The sequence below is a fragment of the Leptidea sinapis genome, chromosome 32 (genome assembly GCF_905404315.1).
Source record: "Leptidea sinapis chromosome 32, ilLepSina1.1, whole genome shotgun sequence".
Taxonomy (NCBI): Eukaryota; Metazoa; Arthropoda; class Insecta; order Lepidoptera; family Pieridae; genus Leptidea; species Leptidea sinapis.
The window spans coordinates 871,847-880,176 of NC_066296.1; the positions used below are offsets into that span (position 1 = coordinate 871,847).

At 33.8% G+C, this 8,330-nt stretch overlaps 1 protein-coding gene across 1 annotated transcript in view; it reads right to left on the reverse strand.

The window, feature by feature from the left end:
• Positions 1–263, reverse strand: part of LOC126974363 (neuropeptide CCHamide-2) — a 47,369-nt gene extending 47,106 nt beyond the window's left edge. Inside the window, exon 1 of the mRNA XM_050821830.1 lies at positions 186–263. The gene's annotated coding sequence lies outside the window, so the exon portion shown is untranslated. The remainder of the gene's footprint in view (positions 1–185) is intronic.
• Positions 264–8,330: the final 8,067 nt, after the last annotated feature.

The window sequence follows — 8,330 nt, forward strand, 5'->3', positions numbered from 1 at the left end:
ATCGGACGAATAAGCAACTTTATTCCATATTTTTTTTATTTGTATGTTCCTCCAGTATCATAGAAGCTTTACGATATTTACGAGAATAAGAAATCAGAAGTTAATTTTTTATATATAGAAAAAATTATCCAAGCGAAAAACATTATACACTCATATACAAATAAAAGATTTTAAAATATACTCACGTTTTCACTTGTCGTCTGAAGTTCAGGCTAAGTTACAGGTGACAAGATTCAGGAACCTTCGGTCGGGGCGAGTTTACGTGGAGTACGTTAGGGCGCAGTGCACGCCGGCTTTTAAGCTGTTATAGACCTAGGAAATTGCGTGGGAAGACAGACACGTCATCGGTTTTGTTTCAATGGTGCTTTCTGTCGAAAAAGTTGTAGGAAAGCCTTTTAAGATTGAGAATATTATTTCAATTACTACTTAATTTATAAAAGTAAAGGTATATTGTAAAGAGTTGAGTGGAGAGTTGGAGTGGGACGTTTTTTTGCACAGGATGTCAGCTAGATTAGCATATATAGGAGATATAGACTCAGCAATGAAGCAGTAATGTGTAAATATTATTGGGTTTCAGTCTGAAGGGCGCCGTAGCTAGTGAAATTACTGGTCAAATGAGACTTAACACATTATGTCTCAAGGTGACGAGCGCAATTGTAGTGCCGTTCGGCATTTTTGGGTTTTTCAAGAATCCTGAGCGGCACTGCATCGGAATGGGCGGGGTGTATCAAATACCATCAGCTGAACGTCGTTCTCATCTAATCCCTTACTATCATAAAACAAAGGATTTTTAAAAATAATCTATTCCTTACTAAATATAATAAAAAGAAAGTGATAACTACTTTCTACTATAATCACTTTCTTTTTATTATATTTAAGGAATTAATTGCATTTAAATTTGGTGGAATTAACGATTTAGTTTCACGTTGAAAGAAAAAAATGAGTTAGGTCAAATGTGTCAATTTGTGAAATGACCGAAATTGTCTTTTGAACAAAATTCACTCTAATTTTAAAATGTATCTAAACACTTTATTATTAAAATTGTCTCTCGTCTCTGTTACAGTTTACAAGTGATAATACTAACAAGGTGATCGCAAAGCTAAATGAACTCTAAGAATGTTTTTTTTTTTATTCTCGACATGAGAAAGTCTTATTTTAATCATCAATTCCTTTTTAACACACAGCGAAATATTACATTGCGTATAAATTAAAATAATGTTGCTTAATTTTTATTATGATTTGCTTAATTAAAAACAAATTTTGAATAATCATTAATTCAGTCCTCACACAATATAAAAATTGAAGGGAGCCCGTATATTATAAATAGAGGTGAATCTTTACAAGCACAGAGGATCACCTACCATTGGATGTACCTCACTCTTATTCCATAAAAAATTACATACAATAGAAGTAAAAAGGCCGACTCTACGGATTCGCAACTCTCACAAATACTTGAACCAAAGTCCAACCGTTATGTGTAAGCGAGAGAACAGCCAATATCGTTTTCTCGCTCGCACCAAAACTCACGCACTCAAGTTATTAAAGCTGCAATCAGTTACTCAGCTGTTATTCACTTTATTATAGTACTTGTAGCTGTTTTAATTACGGACCATATGTTATCAGACTGAAATCTGTTACAAATATAATATGTTGTTTTTTTTGCTTCGATGTTGTAAATAGCTTTGATAACATCGACGAAAACACTCATTTCAATCATTAATAACCAAACAAAATAACTGAAGGATAAACTAATAACCAAAATAGATTAAAGGTAAAGACTCTTTAATTTATTTACATTGTATAATCTGGTAACTTATACATGATGTATGTACGATTTAAATATAACTGTCCAAGGGATCTGAACGTGTATAAATTATAAATGAATTTTTCCATTAGCATTAAGAGTTTATTTTATTTAAATCTGTAACTCGCTTTAATTAAAGAAAATACTAAGTTAAATGATTTTCCAAGAAAACTCCCTCAATCACTTTTAGTATACTTTAGTATTTATTTATTAATTAGGAGAACTCTATATTGACATCTATTCGTATAAAAAAAGCCGTTTACAAGTTTTCACATACACTGGCCTGCAAAAGTAAGTATCACACTTTTCAAATTAAATTTTTTTCTTAACTATAGAAGGTAGAGATTTAAGATTAAAAACGTTTTGTTGCAAATTTTACAGGCTTTAATTCTTAGAAACTAAAATTATACATTAGTAATATTTTTAACTTAAAAAAGATAAAACAATGAAAATAGACATTTTTAGTTTTGTGTAAAAAAATTCAACTAAAATGTATTACATGTGATTTAATTTTTAATAACTAGTATTGCCTCCTCGAGCTCTGATTACAGCTTCGAGCCGGTTCGGCATACTGAACACTAGGTTTCGGAGCCGATGTTGGGGAATATTCTCCCATTCTTCTACCAGGGCCTGCTTTAGTGCCCTGAGGGTAGTAGGTGGTGGTCTGCGATTTCTGACTAGCCTCCCAAGCTCATCCCAGGCGTGTTCAATCGGGTTGAGATCAGGACTTCTTGACGGCCAAGCCATCACGCTGATACCGACCTCCTGAATATACTCTTGTACGATATGAGCCGTGTGTGGCCGGGCATTATCATGCATCAGCATCGATCCATCCATATTTTCTAAATACGGCCCTGCATACTCATTGAGAATCTCTTGAGCATATCTTTGCCCAGTGAGGGTGTCATTTTCTATGCCTACTAGCTCTGTGCGACCTTCTGAAGATGTGCCAGCCCATACATGTACACTGCCTCCACCGTATTGGACTCTTTCTGAGATGCAGGCTTGAAGGTGTCGCTCACCAGGTCGCCTGTAAACACTTCGCCTTCCATCAGAAGTGTAAAGGGAGAATCGAGACTCATCTGCAAACAAAATTCTTGACCATTCTTCTTCATATCACTACATGTGTTCACGGGCGTATCGCAGTCCCGCTACTCGGTGCTGTCTCTCGAGTTTTGGGCCACTCGCTGGTCTTCGGGGTTTCAAATTTGCTTCAGCAAGTCTTCTTCTCACTGTACTGTCACTAATGTAGTCCCTCCGGGTCTGAAGTAGCTGTTGCTGGACATCAACTGCATTTTGGTGGCAATTCCTTAACACAGTGGAAATAATATAACGATCTTCTCGGGCACTGGTACACCTGGGTCTGCCATTACAAGGTCTCCTCAGACGGTGTCCAGTCTCTTCGTACCTTCGCTTTACCTTCTGGACCGTTCGTACCGTCACAGCCACCATTCTTGCAGTGCGACGCATACTGATGCCTAGTTCCAGAAAAGCCATGATCCTAGCACATTCTTCAACTGAAAGAGGCATGATAAATAAATGTTATGTGCTTTTTAGCATAAATTTTTAAAACAAGACCCATCGATCTTGAAAAAAATTTAAAACAGATAGAAAAATGTGAATGGTAAAATTGTAATTCGTAATGTAATGTAATTCGGAAACGTCCACTTTGAAAAAGGAATGGTTTTGTTTTTGAAGTTTTTTTTCAGCCAATTCTTAAAAGAAGGTTACCTATAAAGTTTTTATATATAGTTAGCCTATAAAGTTTTTATGTACAAAATTGAATTCTCTTTGGAGTCCTTTTTATTTCGAAAGTATATCTTGTGAACTTAAAACGTTATCCCAATTTTAAAGGTGTGATACTTACTTTTGAAGGCCAGTGTATATACCTAACTAGATTATGGGTACCACAACGGCGCCTTTTTCTGCCGAGAAGCAGTAATGTGTACCTAAGCATAATTGTGTTTCGGTCTGAAGGGCACCTAATCCTGAGCGACACTGCTTTATAATAGGCAGGGCGTATTAATTACCATCAGCCGAACGTCCTGCTCGTCTCGTCCCTTATTGACATAAAAATAAAATATTTGAAACTATCTAACTAGATAACTAATACACAAATCTGTGATTGTTAACGTAGAGTTGGTAATTTATTTTTATTTAGTTTTTATTCTGTACTGTGCTATCGATTCGATCTGTGATGTAATAACTCTAATTGAAAATTGTTCCTTTCGTTTTAAGCATTCTTTGTAATTACAAATTAAGCGGCTAACATACATAGATAAGTTTTATAAAGTTTATGTTATTGTATTTAATTATATGCACTTCATTTTATTTTAAATATATAAATAATTCTTGATCTTTTTTTAGTGCTAGCTATCAATGGATGAACATGATTCATTGATGTTTAATACACCAAAGATGATTTTTTTTTTTTTGAGAGGAGGAAATACTGTTACGTATTTACGCCCCGGATCGGGGCGTAATATGTCGGACTCGAGTGTCCGCGTAAGCGGACGCCCCATACCGACTAAAACCTCCTCTGTGCTGTTAGCAGCCCTGGCTTTCACAGCGAAGTAGGACGTGGGCCGTGGAGGCCGCAAAGACTACGCAACAACAGTCGCGGGGCGTCTCCTAAGGAGACTCGAACCTCAGACCGGTTGTGTGCTTGTGGGAAATTTCTCTGTTCTCGCCCGAGTGATCACTTGATCCCTTGCCATGAGGATAATAGTAGAAACCATCGGTGTATATATTTTTTAAAACTGAATCACATTTATTTTGTTGTGTTTCACAGGAAAGATTTATGATTCAATGAAACGCGTTTTGCAACTGAATATTATGAAATATCTGTTGCAGGTGTACAAAAATGCCAAAGGGGTGATAAAGATTAAAAGCTATGTTTTTGTCTTTTTCAGTTGTTGATAACCTTATTGATGGTTTTAAGGGTAAATGTATTTCAACTTTAAAGATTTATTTAATATTTTTAATTGAATTATTATAATATTATAACACTACAAACCAGGGATTGCTTGTAACCAATTCTAGTAGGCTTCATAAGATACATAATAGCTTTAAGGATAAATGTATACACTTTTATAAAAAAGTCCCAGTCACTATTCTACTAGTCGCATTATCTATAAATAAAATTAAATGTTTTATTAAAATATGGCTCTGTCCTAGATTCAAATACAAACATTTTTATTCAAAATAGGATTTAAAATCACTTAGTGAACGTCAAAAACAGTTCCATTCAAAATAGACTGCCTCAGACCTGAGAAGAAGGGGCGCAAGATACTCAGCGGGCTTTTTTTTATAAAAATATGATTTACAGTGTAATATCGTACAAAAAATTAAATATTAATAATTAAAGAGCCTGAGGGTGGCCGCTCCATTCCCAGTCCGTGGTATCATTAAGAAAACCATTTATGCTATAGTAACCTTTCCCACACAAACATTTTTTAACAATTCTTTTAAATTTCGTAACACATCTGTTTTCTACATCCTCTGGGATTGTTTTATAAAAGCATATTCATCGCCCAGTAAAAGACTTACTAACTCAACTTAACCGAGTAGTAGGCGTTAACATTATGATTGTCACATTTTCTAGCAAATTCCTTAATGTGCTTATAAACATATAGAACATTATCAAGAATGTATTGAGGAGCAACAGTCAAACTGTTTATTTCTTTTAATTGTTCTCTCAATGATTAGGTTAAGTTATAAATAGAGTGAATAGCCCTCTTCTGCAGCTAAATTCTATGTACTACTCCACAGCTGAATATCTAAGTGATCGGAGAGCCTGAGACTATATTATGATTATTTTAAAGCACTAACAATGACAGTACAATATTGTATATAATATTAAAAAGAGCGCAAAAATAGAATGCTGTGAGAGTTACTTGCGCCGCTTCATCTCAGAGCGCCATTTCCGAATCGGTGGTAGTGTTAGAAGTCACATCAAAAAGAATTCTAATTCGGAATCAATTTTGAGAAAATAAGTGCCTATTATGCGTTTATTAATATCACACAATATTTAAGGAAGGTTTATAATTAATATGGCATTTCTTCTGAAGCTTTTTTGTATATTCTTGTCAACAGACCAATAGTATAACTGATTGTGTTCAAATGATAATATTTGCACGTGATAAATTCTTGTAAATTTGGCAAAAAAATATTAATTTTTATAATTTCTTATATAATATTATATACGAGGTAGAGCATTTTATAGCACAATGTATCGCACTTTACTGGAGTACACTGAAGAAGGGTCGAAAATACTTGGTACAAATGGTAATAAATTTCCACTTATTTTGGCTGGCGATTTCAACATCAACTTCGCTGATAAAAAATCAGAGCGGTTGACAACTTTTCTTTCGAAGATATTGAATTTGAAATTTGAAAATGAATAATGATCCACAAGAATCCACAACAAAATATGGGACCACCATTGACGCGGTGTTTTCCAGATATTTAGAAGATATCAAGTCTGAAACCTATGTTCTTATTTCAGTTACCATAAACCTATAGTTTCAATGATAAATATTCCTGAATAACCTACATGTACTGTAAGATAATAAAAATATTTTGAACAATATTAACTTCTCATTTATTTAATAAAAGAAAAAAAAATGTTTTGTTATCGGTCACCACGCTCAAAAAGTGTAACTTGAATTAATATCAAAGAAAATAAAATACTGCATAAATAAAATAAATAAATAATTATAATTGCATAAGTTGATAATAAATGCTATGCAATAGCTTTACCGTGGCAGTCCCCGAGTGCCACACGTCTTTTTTTTTTCAAGTTATTTCCTTCAGGTTTGTTTTTTCCATTTTTGACAATATTATTCAAAATATTGCACAAACATGGTTTAAGTATACATTTGTGTTCGACACAAAAACAAACAAAAGTCGAAATTGTTGTGACGGTTTAAACTGTTTGTATATTATTATTGTTTGTGAAAGTGAAAGTTTGAATAAAAGAAATTACTTAAACAAAGCATTACTTGAAGTTAAATTTTGTTTGTTACAATTATTCTGTATTTACTCAACTTTACAAGAAAGCATTTACTTAAGACAATTACTTACAAATATAAAAAGTGTTACAAAGCATCTGCGTAGGTTATTCTATCTGCTCGGCGATATTGGGCACTTACTCCTTTTCCTTTATAAAGAACCAAGCATTTACTACTTCATCCTAATTTGAATATGATGCACTTTACTCCAGCCTAGCGAAACTCTCTATGAAAATCTTATCTTATCGAAAAAGGAGACAGTCGAAATCCACCACGTTTTAGGCAACTGTTCGTTAATAATAATGGGAATACTGTAATTACTACTATTTCAAACTTATGTCAAATCACTGCACGTTTCATATTAAATTAAATTTCAATTTTTACTAAGACGGTCCCGCCTATTATTACGTAGTGTTAACATCATCTTTGTTTTACTTTTCTAGCCCACACCTATATACATGCAGCAAAATTATATTGTTTGAACCTTACTCAATGTTAGCTTCTCGATAAACTTAGTTCCAAACTTGAATATTCTGCATCAAATTGGGAAACATTTCGAACAATCAAAACCATCCAGTTTATGACTGTATTCGAAATTCAAACTAATTGTAGGATGCATCCGTTAAGGAAATAGGACTTTAACAATTAAGAGCAAATTATTAATTAACATCGATTTTACCATAAAAATGAGCTCTACTTCTTTTTGTTTTTAACCCTAGATATATTATCATATTATTATCTGTCTCTCTGTTTTGCTCTCTTTAGTGTTCCGTCACCAAATGGCAAAACACGGAACCCTGATTGATTCGTCATGTCTGTCTGTCTGTCCGTGTATGTCACAGCCACTTTTTTCCAAACTTGGTAAGTAGATGTATTCTGTGAACCGCATTAACATTTTCACACAAAAATAGAATAAATTTTGGGAGCTAGTTAGAACTGAAACTCAAAATTTATTTTCATCAAACCCATACGTGTGGACCCATATTTATGGATAGGTCTTCAAAAATGATAGTGAGGTTTCTAATATATACATATCTTAACCACCTCTTGAGGTCAAAACAATCTAAGAGATGCTTATCTCTCCCTCTATTGTATGGAGGTTACTTACTGCATGGCCTGGACCTTACTTGGCATATAAAGATAATTCATTGTTAACCAAAAGAAGTCTGCGATTCCCACCAAGAGTGGAATTAGTCTTCAATACACTGGAGTGATTGAACCACATTTTCCCCCGATGGCTCACAGTTCTTTATACTACACATACTTATAATGAATTTTAATATATTTTTCAAAAATAAATTTTACAATTTAAACGCAGAATGATATTAATTAGCATTACCCTTTAAACAAAAAGATTAAGACTTTTATATATAGTTTTTGTGTAAAATTTAATTCGCCAATGTCAAAGACTGTTACCACAGTGTCTGAAGACGAAGGTTTTCAACCACTGTGTGTTGCCAGTGATGACTTACGGTACAATAGAACGTACAGATGTGGTCGCTAACTATGGGCCT